Source organism: Tachypleus tridentatus, chromosome 7 (assembly GCF_004210375.1).
Source record: "Tachypleus tridentatus isolate NWPU-2018 chromosome 7, ASM421037v1, whole genome shotgun sequence".
Lineage (NCBI taxonomy): Eukaryota > Metazoa > Arthropoda > Merostomata > Xiphosura > Limulidae > Tachypleus > Tachypleus tridentatus.
In genome coordinates, this window is record NC_134831.1 from 10,725 (window position 1) to 37,468 (window position 26,744).

Sequence of the window (26,744 nt, forward strand, 5' to 3'; positions counted from 1 at the left end):
TTCAACCACCAGGATACTCTCCTCCCCTTCACAGGTCACCATGCACAGCAAACATGCAGGTGAATGTTTAGATCCCAGAGGAAGTGAACTGAGAGAATAGAACCTTCTTTGGGAGGTCTCCTCACCATGTTCAAGAATCCACATCAATGGGCATTTTCTACTGAAATATTTATAGAATATATATATATATATATATATATATATATATTGTATGGGAATGATGAGATTATTAGTATATATTTTTTTTTTTTTTACAATGTCCAGATAATAGCTTTAAAGGAAAATAAATAGCTAAGTGAAATAACAGTACACAAACGATTCACAGCTTCTGAACGCTTAAAGGCATGGTATGATTTCGTGGAAATGTGTTTAGAGACAGACGGAGAATTTTTTTTTTTTTCCCATTTCTGGCTGTGAGATCAAATACCTGATAAAGGAGTGACTTCATGACTATATGTATATCTATATGAGTGAGTAATGTGCAAAGTCTTGTTTTCATCTTTATCATTATTGCTGTTCCCTGTAGTTGCTGAAAAACATCTTTGACCAAAGAAAACAATTGTGTTTTGAATTTTAAAAAAATATAACTTTTAAGAATTTGGGTGTTGTGATAACTTCTGAGAAATATTATTATGGAAACCTTTGTCTTTAACTAAAGCAAAGCATTAATTCATACAAATTCTTGAAGGATCTTGAAACTGATTATGAAATACTTTAATTTTATCCAGTGGAAGGCTCTCTCAGATTTATTAAATCAAAATTTTCTACTATCATCTCAAAGTATTTACAAACAAAAATTAAAAAAGGGAAGACATTCAAATTAGGAGAAAGTTGAAAATTCAATCTTATCTTTCTCCTTGGCTGTAAATATTGCTTGGCAACACTTACCATGAGAGGATCAGTATTAAAATAAGGAGGTCCACCTTCAATCATCTCAACAGTCATAATTTCAAATGACCAGATGCCAACCTCAGGCCCATATTATTTCATTGTTACAATTTCTGGAGCCATCCAGCAAGAAGTGCCAGCCATTGTTGTTTGTTTACTTCACTCTGGTGTTATTACAGCCCATAATCCAAAGTCAGCTACATGATGGAAAGAATCAAGAATAATAGTTTTCATGTGAGAAAAAATGAAGACAGAAATGACTTGGAGATAATTTCAAATTTGCTTTACAAAATTAACTTAAGGCATATTAATAACTGTCACAGTTTTGAAGTCAGTTTGTTAGTTTAAGACTGTTAAAACTACTTTAACATTATTCAGTTGTATAATATCCTTTTTTGAGAGTGTGTTAAGTTTACATTCTTTTTGTCCATTCTCCTCCTGTAAAATCAGCGATGTAACAAAACTATCTTTTCAATATTCAGACTTATAATTTATAACAAAATAAAATTTTATTATCATTTGTTACAGATAAATTAATAAAAAGACAAATTCAAATAGTTAACTCTAATTTTGATTTGTTCTGCTTCAATTACAAAGTTTGATTGTAAAATAAAAATGATTAATAATTCAAATGCACAAATAAAATTTGTCAACATACACAAATTTGTTACAGTCTGCTAATTTGTACAAGTTTTTTGCTTAGTTTCAGAACAAGTAATTTGTGATAAACTGTTGTTTTGATTTTACTGGTGTTAAAAGAATGTAAAATCCAACTAAATACACAATATGTATCTCCGGATGGTTGCTATGGATGTAAACATTTTTACTAATAAAGCAGAAAACAATATTTCAACCTTCTTAGGTTATCTTCAAGTCATCATTAACCTTACATGCCTTCAAGTAATCTATGACAATTTCTTTCATTAAAGGGGGCTAGCAAGTTACTTGGTACATGATTGTATTATTTGTAATAAGCATATGTAAAACTTGGTTTTTATGTCAAATTATTGTCATATTCATTAACAGAATAATCCATAGCTATGTCATGTAAGTGATTATGTTTCAATATATAGTGTAAGTTTACCAAGAAAAATCAAATTAAGATGAAAAGATATTCAATGTTTCACACAACTAGATAAAATATTTTTGGTTAAAGTTTATATTTCAATAATATTTAAAAAATTGATATTAAAGTAAAAAGGAAAGAAATAAAGAGTCACAGCATAAAATATCAAATATAACAGCAAGTATTTAAGATAAATAAAGAATGGATATATATTATCTAAATAAGGAAGATGTATCAAATTATCAAATGTACACATCTTGTACTGAACATAAAAATTGGAAACACACTGATGCACATGTAAATATTTTATATTTCTGAGTAAATGTGATTTTTATATAATCAAGTAACTTACAGCTATCATGTAAGGTTTCAACACCTTCATAATATATGTTTATGTTCACTTAAGAATGATATAAATGATTTTAATAACAAAAATCATTGTGTAAACACTGAATGCTGGAAAACATTATTAAAATCCAACAGGTTTAAAAACTATTATAAGAACAAGTAAGTACAGATTTTTTTTAAACATTGTTATTTTATCCAGGTGTGTGAGAAACAGTATTTCAAATCTATCTTTTGTCTTCAACTAGTTAGAGCCAAATACGATTTTATTGAACAACAGAACTGATCAGTTTGGCTGGATGGTGAGAGACAAAAAATGTCTATGAAACTATCTATACATAAAAGATAAAATCTACTGATCATTACAACTTAAATGGTGTAAACTGCTGATATATTGTAAAAGTTATAAATTATTGTAAAACATGTTAACTACAGAAGTATTTCATTTTCCATTTTCATCTTAATTTCTTCACTGTGGCTAAAAATTAGAGATATATAAAATAGAGACTTGTATTATTATTTGTTTTAGACAGTCCTGATTTTCAGTGGACAATGGACTAATTAAAGTAATCTGGAAAAAGAAATCATCTGTAGTTAACTTGTTTTTCTGATAAACAAACTTGAAAAATTAAAGTTCAGAGAGAGAGGTTTTGTAAAAACTAATCTGTTATCAGGTTGCCAACTAATCTACAGAAAAGGAAACTGTTTAAAAAAAACTTAATAAAATATTCAGAACTACACATGGTTGCAAAGTCATTACATGTTTCAAAACTTACCAAGTTTTATGCTCTAATCCATTCAAACTAACATATTCAAACTTTTAATATCCCTATGGATTAATTACACTGTTGAGGTGCAGAAATTCTGTTCCTTGAAAAACCTGAATGAGAGATGAATTTATTTCAAAGATAAATATTTTTAAATATTACTATAATTTTAATTCAATGTGCTTGTTGCTTTTATTTCTTTACACATGGATACATACATATATATATATATGTATATATTTGGAGAAAACAATACAAACATGAGATAGAATAAGGAAATGTTAATACTTGTTTATATTCATAAACAGCAGAAATAACCAGCATTGATCTTGTTATTTGTTGATATATTAGTTGTTTTACCATCTGCTGAACACCCACCATAAATCTGGCCCTGAGAAAAGCATGGGCTATGCAGGTCAAGACCAACAACCTTGAGTGACTGCCCCTGTGCAGCAGTAAACTTAAATTGTTTCAGTATTTTCTGTTATATCACTAACATTTTTAATAAAAAAACTTTAAACAAATCAACAAATGGTTTCAAGTTTTGTTATTTATATGTTTCATTTTATATTTTCAGTACATAGATAAAGAGCAATATTAAATTATACTTCTATAGCTAATTAACATGACATAAAAGCCATTGCTGGAAAGGATTGTTGGCAAATCACCTTGTTTTTTATATATATTAGATGTTGTTATATAATTGAAACTTCTAGCTATGCTCAGGTTATTAGGTTGATATACTCAATATAACAGAGGTGGACCAGCCATGCATCATGGTACCTGGGCCCCTCAAAAGAAATGAATGGGTAATACATGACTTTCAATGCTGGCAGAATGGTATGGGCCCTACCTCATAATAAGAAGGTGTGGTCCCCAAAAAGGGTTTGGTTCTTGAATTTTATGCAAAGCTACAGAAGGGCTATCTGCACTAGCCATCCCTAATTAAGCAGTGTGAGACTGGAGGGAAGGTAACTAGTCATCACCACCCACCACCATCTCTTTGGCTACTCTTTGAGCAACGAATAGTGGGAATGACAGTCACTTGAAAATGCTCCCACAGCTGAAAGGATGAGCATGTTTGATGTAACAGGGATACGAACCTACAACCTTAAGATTACAAATTGATCACCCTAACCATCTGGACATGCCAGGCTCCCAAAAACAGACCATTCCACCTTTACTAAACAATGTTATTGTGTGTATCTTGAATCCATTTTATCATAAAAGTAATACCTATGAACATTTCTACTGAAGCAATATAAAAACTTTTGTTGGAACATGTCATTAACAAATTGCATGGACTATTCTATATATTAAATGTTGTTATATAGGGAAAATCTCTTTTCTATGTAGTTTCTTTTACTACTTTGCCTCCTTAAAAAGATGTACACATGCACACACGCATACATGTCTGTCTGTGATTTCCATTTTTAATAGGAACCACTTCTTTTCTCTGTTGTTTTCTGCTACTTTGCCTCCTTAGATAGATGCATATGCACATGGATGAATAGCACTTAGGTGCACACCTTCAGAGGTTTTTTGGTATGGGAGCAAAATTTTAGGTTTCTAAAATCTGAAGATATGGCTGTCACATATTCTTTTCTATATGTTTTTCCCAAGCTTTTTTCTTCAAAGATGCACATACATGTGAATAAGTAATAAAACCCAGATGCACAACCTGAGAGTCCACTTACTATTGGTGCAAATTTTCAGGTTTCTAGGCTCTGTCCTTTGGAGACATGGTGGTCATACACATGCAGACACAAACTCTTCTATTATTATACGTAAACAATGTTATTAGCAAAATACTGTTTGCATAATACACACAGTAGATTTTTCATGTTTCTAGTATATCCTGAAAGACTAGGCCACCATCTGCAGTAGTTTTTAAATGTGTATTCTTTATAACTTGAACGAGTTTTGTCATTTAGAGTATTATAAATTCTAAAACTAAAGTTTTAGTCTAGTTTAAGATGAACTATATGTTAAGGTTTTATTTTATTTGAACTATTAGCCATTTCTTATTCTTATTCTTTTTCAAATTAATAAGTTGTATGATAGAAGATTAAAATTATGCTGTACATTTACCATCAAAGGCATAAGTTTCACTGATATTTAGTACAGTTAAATCTTGCCAATAGTAAATTAACAAGAATATTTGTAAACTTGTTGAAGATGTGCCTTCCCATAATGCCCTGGAAGTGAAGAAAGAGCCATACAGTTTACACTGTGATAACCACATCAATTTTAGATGGAAATTCACTATTACTGGCTGAAATGTTATTTGAAATATTTTTATCACTCAAGATATTAAAGTTTTTAGGAAGTGTCCTATTTTGTTACCAACTTCAAAGAGTTTTAAAAAGGAACTGCAATAGTTATTGAATAGTTATGCAATAGTTAAATTACTATACTCAGACATCTTTTAAAATCACCCTCTCTATTAAAAACAACTGCTGATATTTCATTTTCAGACAGACAGGTTTAGGTGAGAACATTATTTAAAGAGTCAAGTACCAAATAATATTCCATTATCACCTAAACAAAGTTTAAAATTTCACTTCTATGTTATTCTTTAATAAAGCCATATATAAATAATAAGACAGAATATTTTTTTCCTTACTTAAGATTCTGCCAGTAATTATATATCTAATACAAATACCCACACCAAAGTTCTTCCAATAATTCTTCACGAGGTAAAAAATAAAGTAGCTATACTTCTTCAGTGCTCTTTTTAAGAGTTAGTTTATTATCATCTAGAACAGTGTTTACAAAAGCATGATATGTGTACCTCTGATATCACACAAGATAATTTTAGGTGGTACATGGATTAAGATTTTTGCTTAATGGTGGTATGTCTGAGTCATCACAGATTACTGGTTAAGAACAGGCTTTCTAAAGTATAATGGTAAGGACTGTGAAGGAAATGAGATAAAGTGGTGTGAGCTGTGAGAACCAATTTAATGAATCACCAAAACTGTTTGATAGTGTTGTAAAAGTACCAGCTGCAAAGAAACCAAAAATATCATGTAAATATGATGAAAATTATTTGTAAATTGGATATTGATGGACAAGCAATAAGAGAAGGTGTATTCCATTATGTGCCGTATGTATGGAGACCTGAAGCATCATTTTGAAACAAACCATGAGGAATACCATGTGTAAACTGTTGAATTTTTCAAAGAAAAGGGAAAGGACATTCCAGTCTCCCAGAAAGTAAAGCACAGTGTGGCAGGGGATGATAATGTGAAATCTGTGAAAACCTCTTTATAGTATCATATGTAACTGTAAATGCCAGAGTTATTGGAGTAATAGAAGAGACACTAATCAAACCTGTTGCCAAAGAAGTGATAATGGGAAGCAATGCAAGCTAAACAATAGATATATGCTCATTTCAACAACCTAAATTTATCATTCTAAAGCAAGCTTATATCAGTATTCTACATGCAAGACAAAGTTAATGCAATGATTACAAAACTGGAGCTATGGGGTACACATTTTGGTTGTAGTGAACTGGAATCTTTTCCATTTTTCATTCACATGGCTATGAACTCATCTGAAGCACTTGCTGAATATATGTTGAACATAATGAAGACACACTTCAAGGACTTCATGAAAGATCTTCATAAGAATTTTTCCAAACATGATGGAAGTTGTGAGTGGATGAGGAACTACTTTTTCATCACTTTGCACACATTACCAAATAACTTGACACCTTCAAAAACATATCAGCTTCTGGAGAATGCTTCACATGGTGTCTTGAAGGAAAAGTTTGTGTTGAACAAAAGTCACATTATTTTACTTAGGTATTGATGCACAGTATCCAACCTTGTCAGAGAAGGCAATTAGGTATCTTTCATCCTTTCCTACTAAATTGCATACACATGTGAGTTGGGATTACCTGTGATGGTTAATGTCAAAACTTAAAAAGGAATCTTATTTTCAGTGTAGAACCTCATCTTCATCTTAAACCAAGCTTCATCAAACCGAATATTTCTTTACTTATTGCAAACAGTTTCATTTTTCTCACTGAGAAACATATTTTTGGAAATTCATTTTAACACCAATTATATACTCTTCAAAAAAAGAAATGCAAAAGGGATATTTTTGTTATTTTAAAGAGAAATATATGTAATAACATTACAAGCTCAGAGTATGTGATGTTACATGTGTAAGACACTAATTGTCAGATCAAAATGACAATAAAAGTTGTGCACTTTGAAAACGGAGGAAAACATCGGATTTTTCGCGAAAACGATTCGTGTCCAATAAATTTGTTTGAGAGATCTGCATGTTCTGCAAGTGCAACATGTGCAAAATCCTTATAAAAGTGACGGGTTCTCGGTTTCCATAGCTCAGTGTTAAGCCACCGACACGCAATACAGTTACGCCAAGACTGACTGAAACACAATGCAACAACGCCACTGGTCGCTGGAAGCAGGCGAATCTCAATCAGATGTTGCCAGAGCTGTGAATGTCCACCCAAGCACCATCACAAGGCTATGGAATCGTCACCAACAACATGGATCAACTCATCACCGCCCACGATCTGGCAGACCTCGTGTGACCAAGTCCGCGACAAGATCGCTACATCCGTTACGCCACCTTCGATAGGACCACCACTGCGACGTCTACTGCCTCAGCCATACCAGGGCTGTGTAGATTTCCGATCAGACCGTTTAACCGTTGGACGAGATTCTAGGCCCCATGTGCAACTCATCATGGTAAACGACATTTTTTCAACATGACAACGCCTGTCCTCACACAGCCCGACTCACCACTGTCTTCTTGAGACACCACAACATCAACGTTCTTCCCTGGTCCTTCAGATCACCAGATTTAAACCCCATCAAACATCTTTGGGACGAGTTGGACCGATGTCTGTGACGGCGAAAACCTCAATCGCAGACTCTACCTAAGCTTGCAGCAGCTTTGCAGGCTGAGTGGACAGCCATTCCGCAGGATGTGATTCGTCATCTCATCGCTTCCATGGGCAGGAGATGCCAAGCAGTTATTGATGCTCACGGGGGCATACTCGTTATTGACGTTGAGTGACGTTAAACGTCAACTAGTGAGCGTGGACTTCGTCTTTGCAGACTTTGGATGTTCAGCAGTGAATGTGCAAAGTTTCACACATCATACAGAACTACCCAGAATAAACTTGTTAACAATATGTCTCAAATTTTGCCTTTTGCATTTCTTTTTTTGAAGAGTATATTTATTATTAGTTAGAGCATGAATTGTGAAGTTATTTTCACTTTGTTATATCAATGTAATTTTGAAATGAGAAAAATAATGACATAAGAAATACATAAAGACAGAAACTGCATAAGGCAGAAATCTGTACAAGCCAAAAATATCAAGATTTTGCAGCATTATCTTAAGATTTCTCTTATAAAAGGCCTTCTACATGGTGGAACCTGCATAATGCTGACAGAAAATTATCTTTACCAACCTCATCTACCAACAGGTAGAATTAGAACTTGAATAAGGCAGAAAAAATGTTTTTGATTAAATATTAATTTCTTGTTTAATTAATAATTTGTTTAAATATTAATAAATTCTCAGACATTTTGTATTGGTTAAATATATTCTGTTAATTTTTCTGCCGTCATTTTTCCGAAGGTCATAATTCGAATAAATGATTGACTGTATTTTTGGTTGCATTTGTTGATGGAAAACGAGAGAACCCATGGGTAACAGGTAAAAGTGAAAATCTGCAAAGTTTCAAAAATTTAAGGAAGAATCAACTTCCTGTGAAATGGAAAGCGAAAAATAAAGCATGGATGACAAGTGCTATATTTGAGGAATTTTTGAACAAAGGAAAACGAAAGAATGGAACGAGAAAATAGGAATATTCTACTTTTCCTAGATAATGCAACTTGTCACCCAAAAGTTCAACTTTCAAATTTTTGTTTAGTCTTTCTCTCTCCACGTACAACATCAGTTCTACATCCACTAGATAATGGAATTATACAGTTTATAAAATTGAAATACAGAATATTGATCCTTCAGCATATTATTGCAAACATGGACAACTGTTAGAGAGCATCTGAAATTTTAAGTCATTCAATCAAATACATAAAAGATAAATGTGTAATAAAGTGCTTTCAAAACTGTGGATTTATTCTTGAGAAGTTATTTGTTATGATGATTCTGGTGAAATCCAAACTCTGATTGAGAAAATTAAAGCAGATGATTCTGTAAATGTGGAAAGTTTTGTAAACAAGAATGTTTTTACAGAAACTGATGAAATTGATTTAAAATCTGTAATAGAATCACAAGATGGTAACAGTGCGAGAGATTCAGAAGATGAACAAAATGGAAAAGATAGTGAGAAAATAGAAATTCCTACTTAATCACAAGTGTTAACGCTATCAAGTTGTATGTAAAAATGAAGGGGGAAAATGAACTTCATGAAAAGGTCAGAGATTAGTGTTCTCTTTTAACCGCATGAGAAAGCCCATTAAAAAAAAAAAACAGTTAAAATTGGACACTTTCTTCAAATAAAGTTAAGGTTATGTGTATTTATGTATATTTTGAATGTCTATTTTGTTCTTATTCTAATAAATATAGCAAAAACAGTATAATAAGTTTATCCACAAACGTCTCACTTCCCTTGAGTCAAGCAAGTACAATGTCCTGCTCAAAATTATATATCATTAAGGAAATACATGCTCACTCAATAAGCTGGAAAACCTGCTTAAGCTAGAAGTTTTACTCGGTCCGTGCAATTCTGCCTTAAACATATTTTACTGTATTAAGATAAGTGATACTGATTTTCCTTTTATCCTTGTATATATGAAATTTTCTTTTCAAATAAATTTATTTAAATCAAAAAGTGAATTGCTTTAAAGAAAAATATGAAGTGGAACTTTAATAATATTACAGGTGGCACTCAGATATATAAAAAATCAGTAAGGTGGTACATGAATGACAGAAGATTGAGAAACACATATCTAGAAAGAAGTGTTCTTCATTGAAAAATTCTATTTCAAGAGTGTTAAAAAAGAGTGAATTCTAAAGAATAGTTTTACGTCTTTGTTTTCTTCAATTCCTCATGTTCATTTTTCTACCTCAAGATTTTTTAAATGTTTAGAAGTACAATCTTTAATATAAGACTAAAGCTGTGATGTGATCCCAAACATTTATAAAGAATTGCATTGGTTTTGTAATTTGCTTGTAACACACTAAACAATGTTTAAAGCCTTCCAAATAATAATGCATTTAAGTATATCATATAAGCTACTAATAATTTAACAAACTCAACTTTTTCACTTTTTCTATGAAATAATTTCAACAACCAAACCACAAATACAAAAATGTGAACCAAAACACACATAAAAGATGAATAAAGTAATGTTGTAAAATAGTGTTATAGCTAAATCTTGTTCTGGTGGGAGAAATTATTGGTAGGAGCACAGTATTTAAGTTATTTTAAAGTCATATATATATGTAGTGATATAGATGTGGGATGTTGTGGGCTTCAGCACCCACATCTCACTCTCCTGATTTCTAAATTTCTCATGTAAGACTAGCAAATTGGAAGTTAAGGTTGAAAAACAGTGTCTCCCCATTGCAGTGTGGGTCCTACTTCATCAGTCACCTACAAAACCTAGGATACATATTTTAATCCCACATTGTAGCTTGTACCCCAGGATCTTTTTTTTTTTAAATATGCAGTGTATTTAGCTCAATTTGAATGTGTTTTGATTATGGCTTGAAAACTTATGGTTACATATAAAATGAAGTGAAAATCAGTGTATCAAAAGCAATTGTGGCTACAACCCACAGTCTCTCACATTAAAATTATTGTGTATTATGTATAACCAAAATTTTAAAAAGGCAAACCAGTGAGAGTGATATGTAAAATTATTCTTAAACCAAGTGTTACTCAAAATTGATCTACTAAGTTTAATAGGTATTACCTTAAAGTACACTCTACAGAATGTTAAATTAAAATTACAGGAGAATTAACTAATACACTGCTGGCCAAAATCTTAAGGTCAATGAACATAAAGAAAAAAAAAAATATGCAATTTGCATTGTTAGATTCAACCACTAATTTGAGTAGAACTTTGAAAGATGATAATTAAAAAAGGGAAAATAAAAAAATTTTTTAGCATTTAATAGGGAAAATGTGAACACTATGGAATTAGCCTAAATACTAATTGGCCAAAAATTTAAGACCATACCAAAAATAAGTCCTAAACAGGGTAGAAAATGCCCAACAAGAGATCTTAGTAGTGAGTTGCATTGGGAACAACTGCAAACATTTGCTTTGGCATGATCGATATAAGCATTTGCAGAAGGCTGGCTTGAATGTTATTCCAAGTGATGAAGATGGCTTCATGAAGATCACGTTCTGTTTGAAATTGATGTCCATTTTTACAGACTTTCCTGACCATCCACCCCAAAACATTTTCAATGGGGTTCAGTTTGGGCGAACACACTGGATAGTCCAAAAGAATCATGTTATTCGCCATGAAAAAGTCTTTTGTCCTGCGGGCATTGTGGATTGCAGATCCAGTTATTTCCACACAAGTGAGGGCCTTCAGTCAATAAAGATGCTCTCTTCACCATGCCAATATAACCAGCTTCTATTTGATGCCCCTGTATAACCTGCAGCTCCATTGTTCCATGGAAGGAGAAAGCATCCCAGATCATGATGGAACCTCCTCCACTGTGTCGTAGAAAATGTCTCGTGGGATATCCTTATTGTGCCAGTGACGTTGGAAGCCATCTGTACCATCCAGGTTAAATTCTTTCTCATCAGAAAACAAAATCTTCATCCACTTTTCTATATCCCATGTTTGGTGCTTCTCAGCAAAATTTAACTGAGCTGTTTTGTGGTGTGGAAGGAGGTGTGTCCTTTGAGATGTTTACGGTTTTTAAAGCCTTTCTCTCATAGATGCTGTCTTATTGTTCTTGAGCTACATTTTGCATCCATAAGGGCCTTAATCTGGTTCAACAATCAGCTGGTGTCTTGCCGACAACCTGTCAAATCCTCCTGCTCAAGCATAAGAAATTTTCTGGGGCTGACCACTTGAAATTCTCATTCTGTATCCCTCAGGGTCTTTTTAGAAATTTGCAACTGCAGTTTTACTGCACTCAGTCTCACCAGTGATGGCACATTGAGAAAGACCTTGCTTTTGCAACTTGACAATTCTGCCAAGTTCAAACTTTGTCAACTTTTTAGCCTTTGCCATGTTTTTATTCAATGTAACACAGGAGATGTCAGTGAGAGATATTGACAACACTCATGCTTGAACACAAATGACTAAATTTCGTTACGTGTTTACTGATTAACACTTCGTTTTAGTATGGGCTTAATCTTTTGACCAGCTTGTATTTAGACTAATTTCACACTGTTCATTTTCCTATTAAACACTAAAAAATTTATTTCTGTTTTCATCTTTTGAAGCTCTTCTCAAATAAGTGGTTGAGTCTAACAATGCAAAATGCATTTTTTTTCTTTATGTTCATTGGCCTTAAGATTTCAGCCAGCAGTGTATGTAACACTAAGAACACTTGCCAAGAGTTCATCTCTTACAAGATAACTATCCACAAAGTTCACAATGTTCAAATGTTTCACATCACACAATATTAATAGTTCAGTAATTAAACACTCTTCATTAGGTTGCTCAGTTAGATAAATCTTTGTAACAGCAACTTACAACTAAGTTCCTCTATCTATTGCTTTATATACACCTGCTGAATGACTAACACAATAAAAGAAATATCATTAGAATCTGTAATGTACTCGAATGTGAAGACATTACCAGAATCTAGTGATAAAATTATGCTTTAAAAAACAAATGAACAATGGAAAATCACCTGTTTAAAATATTTGTACAATAATAAAACTGTATGCATATCTTATTATACAGGAAACACAATATCATACATAACTAAATGTCTCTCAATATATGAAGACTACCATAAAGTTTCAATAAAAAATAAACAGAAAGTGAAATTGACACACACAAGCACCACTTTTTAAAATAACATTAATAACTTTTTGGGAGTGATTCTAGTGTTACAATTGAGATGTACTAGTAACGTGATGATTTTAGAATCTTTTCAGCTAATCATTCATGAGTGAATTAATCCATTGAAGTAAATTTTTTTTAGTATGAGAATATCAATGACTATTGATTATTCTGCTCTATAAATCTTGTAAATTTGTGTATGGCCAAATATGCTTTACAATTTCACAAAGTAATAATGTCTTTATACACTGTTATTCTACTCAACAGAAGTTACTAAATGCTCTCTTTTAATCAAAATGTGCAGTTATTCAGTTTCAAATTTTAACTTTATGAACTATGTAAGTATTTTTGCTGGGACTTAGTTATTTTTTAACACAAACTTTTGTTGAAGTAAAATGTAATAGCTGTATTTGTGCGAGATGAATCAAACTGTCCACTTGTTATCTGCATTTGTTTAATTCCTTGGTAGGTCAGAAAATGGCAAGGTGTTACTTACATTGAACATTTCTATATTTTATGATTTAAATCACATTTTCAATACATCAGGAATATGTTAAGCAGCACATACATTTCCCCTTTACATCACATATAGTGTGATAATGTTATAAACGCCATTACTTTCTTTACTGAAAATGCATTTCCATGCACTACTTACCTTTTCTTATATAAATAGCTATTCACATGCATTACTGCCCTCTATATGCAAAACATTTTTACATGCATGCCACAAGCCTTCTGCTGCCCCTCCATCAGAAATGATTTATTCTAATATGTCTCATGCAAATTATCAGGACAACCCTCAACCAGTGAAACTGCCACATATTCAGGGTTACTCATGTTATTTCCTCTATTGAATTTTACCAGAATATCACAACGAGTTTTTCCACAAATTGGAAGATTCTGCTTTAAACAAGAAAGTGAGATGTGTGAAAGGAGTTAAATAACAATCAAAAATACAATTTTAGTATTGAAAAATTATAATATTATATATATGTTCACATAAATACCTAGAATTCATATTCCATACAAAAGAACCAGAGCCACAAAATAAAGGAAGAATCCTTTGAAAGCATAGAGGGAAAACATATGGAAACAAGAGAATAAGATGCAAAGAACTGATGTGAGAGACTGTACTACAATTGAACTCTTTGTCCATTGAAGAAAATTGTGGTACATGTGGATGGAAAACAGTGTCCAAGTAGTGTGTGAAAAAAACAATGGAATTGCTTCCAGAAGTACAGTGAATAACATACAACAGACCACACTGAACAAGCCAACGACATCCAAAACCCAGGTTACTGGGAACTAACATCCATACAGTGATAGGGTGAGGAGCAAAATGTCTACACTTCAAGTTCAGAAGATGCAATAACATTAATAACAACAAGTAATTACCATCAAAAGGTAAATAAGGCCCCTGAAAAATTTAATAATAATAAAAAATAACTTACCGAGCCAAAGTCACATGGAAATTTGAAGAGTGGCTGTACATCAAAAAAGACAGCCCAATGAGAATGAAATGGTGATACTATACAAACAGCGAGAGACGAATGTGTTAGACGTAGTCAACTAGTGCAGTTGAAGAAGTTCTTCCAGAGGATGATAAAGGTGAAATACAAGAGAAAAGGTAAGACATCAAATATGATGAGAATAAATATGAAACAAAAAAGTACAGGACGACAACAAAAGAGACGAATAAACTAACTGAATCAAAAGCCCTGTCCCCACTGGTGAAGCTGAAAAGAGAAATATCACAAACACAGTGTAGTTACCAAGGAAAAAAAGAGAGGGGAACAAGCACAACAGATGACAGTTGTATAAGCAATGAAACATTGAAGATTACATACAGAAAGTAGTCTGTCTGGATCAGACATATGATAAAGGTTACTAATGGAAGGAAGGTAGATCAATGAGTTATCCTCACTAGCTACTGTTGTTTTGAGGAGGAAAGAATGATTCAGATAAAGGAGAAATATGTAGGATGATAAAGAGATAATAGCACATTGAATATAAATGTTGTAGGAAAATTAACTTGTGTTAAGATCATAGAATAAAAGAACTGATGTCCCAATGTAAAGACTGAGAATTACTGTAGTACATGCCAGAAGCATGAAAACAATATCGATGTAGCTATATTGGAATGTACAATACTCTGACAAAGTTAGCCCTGTAATGTATGAGCTGCACAGATCCAGTGCAATGTACATAGAACACATTTATCAGCTGTGTCCACACATCTCAGACAAACCCTTAGTTCACTGGCTTGACCAGGAGACTGCAGATGAAACCAATGAGTCAGAGGAGGATGAGAACATTGTTTATGATTGTTACATCCTGCATGAGAATAGAGAAAGGAAACTGTACTTGTATAGAACATCTGAAGATTAAAAAGAGAAAACATCCAAAAAAGGACAGCACAAATCTAACGTAGCTTATCCAAATATTAAATGGAATATAATTAAAGGCCACTTTATGAGAGAGGAACAATCGCAGCCACAACAACACAAACAACCAGTACCTGGCACAAATCATAAGGTGTGTTATCATGTAATTTGCCCTGGTGTTCAGAGGTACTGAGGGAAGTAAGATAAAAATGACATTGGAGGGTACAGCATCTAACTAGTTTTACCTCCATATTGTCAGCCCACATGATTAAGACAGAAATTGAGCAAATGTGGAAAGCTGGATGTTCACAAAAACTAAATAAATAAAATAAAACCAAAAAAATGATAATAAATTATAATGAAAAAAAACATTACACCAACAGGGAAGACAGCAAAACTGTCCTTGAATTTAGCATTTCAGCTCTCAATACAATGTTTTGACATAAATAACAAAGTATTAGGGTGTTACTATACAGAACCCAACCTACATTATAAATATAGTTCCCATCCTGCATCCTTTATGTTACCATCTGAAAATTCAATGGTTCTAATGAGATCCACAGAGTAGCAGGTATTATATAAAGTTAATAACATAAAGCAAAAAAAAAAAGATATTACATACATGTATAATAACTTGTCTGTAATGCTATTTGAGATTCTCCCTCATAAAAAAAGTACCCCTCTAGGAAATTTTGTTAATTTGTTGTATCTTTCATTAGATAACAAAACATAAGTAAAACTATAAGTTTTTAAAATGGACTCAATAAGATCTGTTCAAATATGATCTCAAATCCTAATTTCAACATTGTTCAAGGTGGACACCCAAATGCCACTGGGTGCAGAAGGCTCAGAAGCAAAATACACACCTCAGTACTTTTTAAGACCTCAGATGGATAATACAGTAATGTATCATATTCATGTTCCTAGATTTGGGAAGATGTCTCCCACCAACAGTTCACACATCAATAAAAAATATTTCCAGTAGCTTCTCAGCATAAACACCACGTGGTGATATGGTAGTTTGATAATATCCAAATAATGTGTAGCATATGCTTAGTAATAACATAACTTCATAGCATTTTGGCATTACACAGTTAACACGTAATAATATAACACTTTTTTTATGCAGTCAGAATGTACTCTTATGACATGTAGTACTAACTGTGCTCTGCCCACCACTGTATCAAAACTAGGTTTCTAGTGGTATAAGTCTGCAGACATACTATTGGGGAGCCACATAGTGCTACTAAGTAGCAATAGCATGAGTATATTAATTTCATTTGAAAAGCAAAAAGATAAATCAGTTAGCAGTGTAACTTATAGGCTATTAGGTATTCCACACAGTATTTGTTTTTGGTGTTTAAACATTACTTTTGTATACTTAACATTGCATCCAAATAAAAATATTATAAATTGTGTAAAATATTATTTTCCATATAAAAAGAAAAAAGGATAATTAGTTGCAAATTTACTTACTTATTTGATGTACTTGTTATAATGTGGATAAGTCCTAAACTTCAGGAATGATGTTATAGCTTAATTATACCTAATTTGAATAAGATCATCTCAAATGTCCAGCATTCTTGAATTAGCAACTTTAAATCTCCAAAATACTAATTTACATAATGATAAAATATGCTTTCTACATCCACAGAAAGTTTGTAGAATGTTTAAAATCACAAACTAAAAAAGAAGTTGACAGCAACAGTATCAGATGGAATAAGTAAATAAGTCCTAGACTTCAGGGATGAAAAACAGGGTTTAACAATATATATTTAGTTTTGTTGTCATACCACAGTCACAAAAGCACAGATCAGAGAATTTGCATAAGATCTTTATGTGATTCTCTTTGGACTCTCCAAATTCTACAGACTTCAGTTGTTCCCAAAACACTGTCAAACACATCCTTGAGGCCAAGACAGGAAAATTTGAACATAGAGGCAGAACACTTAAACTCAATGATACTGATGTCAGGTATCTTTGTTCATTCTGCCTTCAGTACAAAGGAAAGACTGCCACTGATGTCAAAGTGATATAAATGAACATATATTAAATGACAGAAAGGTGTCCAGATCTAAAGAATCAAGAAGACTCACTGATAATGTAATATCTGGTTGTGTATCAGTTAAAAAGCTTTTACTTTGATATTCAAATATCAGCAAGAGACTTAAATTTACTGAAAAATACAAAAAATGGACTGTTAATAATTGGAAAGAGCTGTTATGGATGGATGAGTCCAAGTTTGAAGTATTTCGTCAAAGTGTAGATAGTATGTCTAGCTGAAGATAGTAGAAAGATACTTATCTCAATGCATAGCACCTGCCATAAAGCATGGTAGAAGCAGTATGATGATCCGGGGACATTTTTCTGCTGAGGTGATAGAAAATATCTACAAAATAAATGGAATAATAGACCAGCACAAGTACAATGCAGTATTGATCGAGTAGGGTATACCCGGTAGTTTACATATTATTGGTAAAGGACTCTACTGCCAAGATTATAATAACTTCAAATACTCATACAACCTATGCAGAAAAATTTACTTGGCTATGAAAGCTGTTGCTGAAATCATTTCAAATGATGTAACTGCTCTCCAAAGAGTTGCAGTCTCAACCTAATTGAGCAGATCTGGGATTTGATAGATTAAAAACTTGGCAAATCAAAAGTTACTTCCAAAAAGCTTCATATGAGTGTATCAGAAACACTTGGAATAAAATCTCAAAGGACACTCTTATTAAATATCTTGCAGCAATACCTGAAAAACCATCTACTGTAATTAAAGCAAGAGAAAGACAACAAAATGTTAACTGTTTCCTTAATCAATCACTCTAACTATATTTCAGTTGTACTAAGTTAGAATAACAATAAAATATTGATGTTTAGTATGGGATTCACCTTCTATTGTTCTTTTGAGACAACCTGAAATCTATTTTTGACTTTGTCCTAACACATTTCCACACTTCTGTATTACAAGTTTAACATATGTTACAGGGAAGAGCATTATAAAGACAGGCTGATAAATAAAGAGTATATAACATTAAACTACAACTTTTTACCAACACAATTTGTATAAACAATGACAAAGTAAGTGTACTGTAAATTTGACTTGCATTGTGAAGAATCTATAGGGATTCATACTTAACCATTCCTCTGTAAGAAAATGTTTTCAAGCTTGAAATTTCTACTGACAAAAATGTTACATATGCTTTATCATAAGAAGCATCAAAAAATAACATTACAAAAAATTAACTCTCGACTCATTAACAGTCTTACAAGAGTCTTACTGTAATTTATTGAATAATTCCCAATTTTATTAGTAATACAAGATATTACAGAATGTTCTTTACTTTGGAATTAAACTTGAAGAACAAAAAATAAGATTTTCTACTTGTTTCTCAAACAATTAATGAAATTCTCCATAAATTATTATAAACAATTTAAACTTTTCCATCACTATTTTTAAAACATTTGTTTTATATTACAAGTTACCAGTACTGATAATGGTATCACTTACATTTAGAAGTACATGTTTTTTTAGTTGATTTGTTCATTTTTCTCTCACTCATCTCAACAAATATTATAAAAGGTGGAATGATATCTTTAAATTTCTATAAATATCCATAAATGGTTTTCTTTATGAAAATTTACTTAACACCCAACTTTCATCATTATTCTCATGATGCATGACATTGTAGGTATGTCATTTTCTTTATTTTCCTGAACTTTCAAAACTGTATCATATGACATGAAGTATTAATTAGAAAGGTTCTAGTGTAACTTCCTCCTCAAGACATTATGTAGTAAATTACATTCACAGCAACACAAATTGGTAAGTTTGATATGAAAGATGTGCAACTCACAGTAATTCACTTATTTTATATATATCAGATATTTGAGAATAAAATAATATGATAGAAATATTTGCTCCTGAAAAAATGCACAGAAAAGGAGCAAGTAGATGGTGATTCCAACTACCATAAACAAACAGTAACATGTGTATATATATATATATATATATGTGTGTGTGTGTGTGTGTGTAAAAGTTATTAATATTCTTTTTGCATAGAAGTTTTTCTTATATACATATTAGGTCATCCCATAATTAATGTCGTTTTTTGGGATAGGATAAGTTTAAATGCATATTTCTTGGCTAAATGAAGTTATTCTCAAAGTCACACAAGTTATATGGGATGAGGTGATAACATTCAGAGTAAACCAATTTGTTTCTTTACTAATTTTTGTTGTATTTATTTTAGAAGCCCCAATTATCATGGAGGTATCAGAAGAGCACATAAAGAATATAATGTTTTACAACTTCAGAAAATGAAAGAGTGCTACTGAAGAAGCATTCAAGATGTGTACAACAATGACATTCTGAATGTAGGGAAGTGTCAAAGATGGTTCCATAAGTTTAAAACTGGTGACTACAGTTTGACGGATGCAGCTCGCACTGAGTGCCCTGCTGAGTTTGACAATGACCTGCTTCTAGCAATACATGAGAAAGATTGTGCTGTAACTGTTGTCCATCCTTCCATTGTCCATCAACATTTGCAACTTGGTAGAGTTTTAAAGTTTGGAAAATGGATACCACATGAGTTGTCAGCTTATAATCTGAGAGAATGAGTAGACATCTGCACATCTCTTCACTCTCATGAACTTCAAGCTTCATTTTTGAGCCACCTAGTTAGTGACTGGAGATAAGAAATGGATACTCTTTCAAAATGTCATGCACTGCCAACAGTGGGTTAATGCAGTAGAACCAGCTACACCACAGTCAAAAGTGAACCTGTACTTCACGTGGTGTAATACTCTTTGAGTTGTTACAAACAAATCACACAATAACTGCTGAGAGATGCTGGCAGTAACTGGATTAATTGAAAGCTGCACTAAAAAATAAATAAAAAGAGACCTGCTTTGGTAAATCAGAAAGGAGTTGTTTTCCACCAAAACAATGCACATCCTAACATTGCTAGGGTCACTTTTAAAAAAATTGAACAGCTTAGCTGGAAGAAACTTCCCCATCCTCCTTATTCTCCTGATCTTGCTCCTTCAGATTATAATCTTTTCAAAACTTCACACATCATCTGAATGAAAAACAGTTTACTTCTATGATTTGTTAAAAGTAACTCTTGTACCTTTTATATCTCAAAACAACTTGATTTTATAAGTGTGATTTTGAAAATATTTTGATACATTTCCAGACTGTTATTGAGAAGAGATGAAAAATATGTAATTGATTAAAGTTGTTATTTGAGTTATTTTTCTCCTTTTAAATCTTAGTGTTAAAATGATATTACTTATGGGATGACCTCACAGTTTTCATATATACAGTGTAATCCAGACAGGAAACCTAAACAGTAAAAAAAAGGAAATAACTGCATCACTGACAATGTTTCTGTTTAAAGCTTTATGTGATTTTGTAGTCAACAAATTCAAGATGCAAAAAGAGCTTAAAATTGTATTTATAAAACAGAGAGTAATCTATCAATTAATTTAGGATTAACTGGATAAGTTCATTTATTCCAGAACCTTCAACAGAAAAACATGTGTCTTTGAAATAGCATCTCAATATTACTTGCCAGAAAACAAACTACCAGAGCAGTTCCTAAAATTAAAGATATAAGTACCTATCAATTAAAATACATACAAACATGTACTCACTTGTTTAGGCACACTTTCCCAGTTTGAATGATTTAATATTTCTTAACTCTTTTCTGTCTTCAATCTTATAAAACCTTATTTCTTGATCTTCTAACCACACTACAACATTGAAAACTCATTCTCATCTGTGAAATATGTATTTGAAAATACATTTGAAAACACACTAGTTAATTCCATCCAGAACACAAACAAAATCAATTTAACTTGAGAAATACCAACTAAAATATTATTCAAAACATTGCCAAAAGCAATTTACCACTGTCTTACTAATATTAAAGTATATAACTTTACAACTACATGAAAGTGTAATTCAGAGAATAAAACAAATTATCAATCACTTTCAACTATAAAAACCTGAGTTTGAATACAATATCAAAAGTCTTATAATATATCTAAACTGCTATAAGTTGCACTAACATTACATTTAAAAAAAACACTTTACTACTAATATAAATTTCTAAATGATAAAATGAGACACATCTTAGTACAACAAATAGAAATACAGTTAGCCACATTGCACAGATGTTTAACTTGCATTTCTTTCCACATAAAACAAATATTCTAACAAAATGTATTAAATAACATTAAATTATCTCTCATAATAATACTGTTCTGAAACTTTATGTACACTTCATTTTAAAAGATATAAACAAAAGGCAGATGTAAATATACTTCAGTCAACATTTTGAAGTAACACATATTAAAAGCTTATCAAAGTTTTAAAAAGGTCTAACATTAATAAGTCATACAATAACATGGTAAGTTTATTTATTGTTTTGAGTATGGTAAAGTTCAGCCCTAACTAAATTAAACCAACAAATATATATAAATTACAGTGACAATTTATTTCTTTAGAGCAGAAAAGATGTATACAAAACAAATGTCAGGCCTAAGACAAGTGGACTTAGAATTATGGTGTATGTGATAAGAGTTCTTTTGTATTACTCTAGTATTTAAAGAAGTACTGTTACAATAAATATATTAATTTTATTGCAAATGTTTTGTGGGTCTCTTTAAGCTAAAATTAATAAACACCAATTAACCAGTCATATTTCCTGAGTAACACTCTCTTATATTTTTGTTCTCAGAAGAATAACAAACCTGATTATCCTTTCTGATTCTAAACATGTTTCAATATGTTTCTTGTTGAAAATTGTAAAGCTGTTTGATATATTTCTGCTCATAAAGGACAATGTAACTCAATATGGGTTTTAGATAAATTTCTAAATTTACTATGTAATGGTACTGTTGCTTCATTATGGGTCTGTATTACATATGTATCTTAAACATTTCTTGGGAAAGTAGTTTTTCTAACCTAATCTGGTACAGATTTAATAAAACTTCATTGCTCTAACTCAAGTAGGATATAGTAATAACACTGAGGTACAATTCAAAGTATACAGCAGGCCAACACTAAAATAAGTATTTAACTTTGAATGAAATAACTGTATTCTTTGAACTTTTTGGGTGAATTATTTTAACGTATTTAATTCATTTTATTATCATAATGTACCATTAAAAATCTATAACAATACTCATTTTGAAACTGGTTGATATTTAAAATGAATTTAACAGTTTGATAGAAATATGGAGAATAACTTGTTACACAGTATTCTAAGTTAGTTCAGCTTGTGAAATGGATTCTAAAATAATTTAATCAGCCTAAGTGGACTTTTAACATGAAGAGAACTGTCACATTTAAGATACAACTGTAGTCATCATAGTTTAAAGAATTCTTGTAGGTACATTTAACTTGTTTTAAATATCTAATTTTAAAATAAGTGGACTGCTTGCTGCATGTTATTTTCAAATTTATCACTAACAAATCACAGACATCAACTGTAGAAGAATCCTAAAACTTTGATGTATGTAGTTTTTCTCACTATGAGTTGAATGTAAAAATCTACACAAGTATGCAGTGGAGTTAAAGTGTTGATAGAAGCCACATGTTTATTTCCTCTTTGGTTACTTTGTCTCAAAAACTGGAAAGTCTCACCTAAATACTAAAATTTGTTAAGTTCATATTTATTGTGACTAGTGACATACACAACATGACTAGATAGTGGTGAGGTCCACGATAAACTAATGAAAAATAAATAGGAGAAAAGTTTAGTTGAGGAAATTAGTGTAGAAGTAATTATAAGGGTAGACTTATTATTTACTATCATAATAACAGAAGTAAAAGATATAAAATAGATAACTTTAGAGCATTAGTAGGAATGAAAGATTTTGATGTAATGGGAATAACTGAAATACGGTTAAACAAAGATGATGTGTGACAAAAATTTCCTTCAAATATAGTGTTAAAGGTTTTTTAAAAATTAGAGTACAAAAGAGAGAAGATGATTTATATGTAAAATGTAAGTTACATCCTGTTTTAGTTAAAGATATCAAAAATAACAGCAATGAGATTATGTCCAGTGAAGTTTCTATAAGTGGATATAAAGGGAAATGACATTTAATGGGAATTTGTTACAAACAACCAAAGGATATTGACAAAACTCAAACAGTTACAATGAGATTAAGGTTTCAGCTGTTGTATTAGGTTTGATGTTTTTCCTGCATATTGAAATGAGAAATTACAATATTTTGATTTCAAATTTTAAAGGGAAACAACAAGAATTATCTGTTAACTGGACAGCTGAGTTATGCTGAGACACTGAGCAAATGTGGAAAATCTTCAAAAAAAACTTTCAATATTCAAGGGAAATATTTTCCTTACAGAAAGAATAAGGAAGCAGCAAGTAAAAACAATGTTGGCTCACAAAGAGTATTAGAAATAAAATTAATGAGAAGCATAATAAATTGGAAATTAGGGGTGATGAAAATTGTCCCAATACTTATAGACCCATTAGTCTTACATCAGTTGTGGAACACATTTTGGAGAATCTGATTTAAAAAAAACTCCAAAAACTTATTTAACCAAGCTAAGAATTTTATTGGATAACTAACTGATGGAAAACCTTGCCTTAGAAATCTGTTGACATTTTTTCAAAAGGTTACCACTTGTGTTAATGAGAACAAGAGTAGATCTGGAAGAAAGGATTGTCACAAATGCAGTTCAACCAAACCAGATTAATGTCACAAATGAGGTACCTCAGGGTTCAAGTCTTAGAACCTTTGCTCTTTTTGATTTGCATCCATGTCACAGATGAAAGAATGGTCAATAAATTACTTAAATGTGCAGATTACATTAAGACATAGAGTGTTACTACCTGTGAAGAGGATGCTACTGATTTGCAGAAGGATTTATATCATTCAGTGAATTGGACAAATAAATGGCAGATGGGATTTAATTATAATAAATGCAAAATAGTGCTGGTGGGTTATCATAATTTGAATAATAATTTGGATGGGAATAATCTAAACAGTGTCATGAAAGAAAGGGATCTTGATGTAATAGCTGATCAGTCTCAGAAGCTATCCAAGCATTGTGTTATTGCTGGTGGTGGGACAAATAAATTTCAGGTCATATTTAGAGAGATTTTCAATACGAGTCTAAAGCAGTTATAATTTCATTGTATGATTCATTTGTTGTGTCATATTTGGAGTATTGTGTTCAGTCTTGGTATCCTTACCTTAGGAAGGGCTTTGAATTGTTTGAAGGGTTCAAAGTTGGGTTACTAGAATGGTGCTTAGGATGGAGGAGTTGTCATATGAGGAGTGGCTGAAATCTCTTGTACTGCTTTCTCTTGGAAAAAAAAGAATTGGAGGAGGGTGTGATATGATTGAGGTGTTAAAGATTGTAAAGGGAATTGATAATGTTGATGCATCATAATTGTTCATAATTAACAGTGAGAATAGTAGCGCTAGAGGACTCTAGTATAAACACTGGCAGGTTGGTTGGTTGCTTTAATGTTTTATGGCACAAAGCAGCTAGGTTATCTGTACCAAACATCCGGTAAAAAGGTAAAAGTAAATTTAGTACAATTCATAAAAGGAAATTAAGGTAAAACAAAACAAAGTTTAAAAAAAAAACATAAATAGCATAAGACCAATGTTTACATCTAGTCTACAACATCATAACTACAGTAATTCAAAGTTGTAAAGGACTTTCTGTAGCATGACTGTAATAATCATAACTCACCAGGAAGACTAACAGGTAAGTACAAAAACCACCATCAGTAAACTGAAGTTGGCCTTTCCAGTCCTGGTTTCAAGTTACTTAATGGACACTGGCAGAGTAGAAGTCACCTTCAGCTAAGATAACTTTATTTTTCTTACAAGATAGTTGACCTTTGAAGTGGGTTTTCTTTGGATGTTATGGAGCAGAAAATTTAAACATGTTTAACAGAAAGCTTGATAAGTATATGAATAACTGTTGGCTTTAAGACTTCTAAAAATTTATTCATTAACATTTATAGTTTAAATTAGAGGATGTAAGTGCCAGGATGGACCAATAGATCCCATACTGTTCCAAAACGTTATGTATTATGTCTAGTGCTTCAGACTGCAGTCTAATTCCAAAAGATTTAATATGTTTCTAATGCAACAATAAAACTTTTGTCGATAATGTAGCTTCTAACTCAGCTTTATTGTTAGTATTACATGGTTCACTATGGTACTGAGAGTAAGAGTAAGACCATACAACATAGAAGAATATGGTATTGGGAAAACTAACTTTTAAAAAGTTGTATTCTAATACCTAACTTTGTTTTGTTTCGATGGTCCCGGTTTGATTCTATTTCGGTTCATCTGTCCATTTGATTACAAACATATCTTTATACTGATGTTTATGTGTTAATGGTCGACGTTGTGTTTATTTCTGCAACATACTAGACTAGGACCAACAAGGTATAGCAAAATATAAATTCTCTTTCTAAGAGTATGAATAACCTGGTCCTGAATTACATTGTTGAGTTGGCGAGATCACTCGGCATATTACATTTTGTCTTTTGCAAAAAAGAACATTCTAAACGACCAAGAAATTTTGGCAACCAGAAAATAAAACATTTAAACTCACCATTTACACTAAAGTTATCTAAATTGTGATAACCGAAAGCTGTAAATTTCTTATTAAAAATCCTTATTTTTCGGTATTAATCAATGAACTATGGTCTACAAAAGACCTCTGCGCTACATAGTGGTTAGATTTTGTATAACGTTATATTTACATATTTGTTTAATTATAAATAATAATTAATTATAGATTATGAAAAATAAAATAACTCTTCATTGTTTGGTTGGTTGGTAAGTACAAAACAACACAACAGGCTATCTGCGTTCTGCCTACCACGAGTATCAAAATCCGATTTTGAAAGTTATAAGCCCCCAGACTTTCCGCTTAGCCACTGGGAATATAACATTTGAACATCGATTGTGTATTGATATCTAGCAATGTGCAGTAAATACACTCTTTTGGTAAGAAATGAGCCTTAATGAAGGTTCCTGAAATAAATTAGAGCCATGTTTGTGATTTCAGAAAAATACTAACAAGCAAATAAATAAATTAAAATTTGATATCTTTCGACAAAACTGTTTTAAATAACCACGAAATAGATTAAAAGGGAAGTTAGTTTTCAAAAGCTGTAATTTTATTTATGTACAGTTTTATAAATTATTATGGAAAAGTGAGCGAAACACTAATAATCAGAAATTTAGGGACTGGTAGCCCAACTACTTCCAGAACTAGTGTATT

The 26,744-nt window shown here is 31.7% G+C and overlaps 1 long non-coding RNA gene across 1 annotated transcript; it reads right to left on the minus strand.

Annotated features, from left to right (window-relative positions):
• Nucleotides 1-690: 690 nt before the first annotated feature.
• Nucleotides 691-26,214, minus strand: LOC143254939 (uncharacterized). The gene is made up of 4 exons (XR_013030376.1): nt 26,070-26,214; nt 21,107-21,231; nt 3,076-3,179; nt 691-1,085 (listed from the first exon to the last, which is right to left on the minus strand). It is a non-coding gene; the product is annotated as an uncharacterized LOC143254939 (long non-coding RNA).
• Between the last annotated feature and the right edge of the window lie 530 nt (nt 26,215-26,744).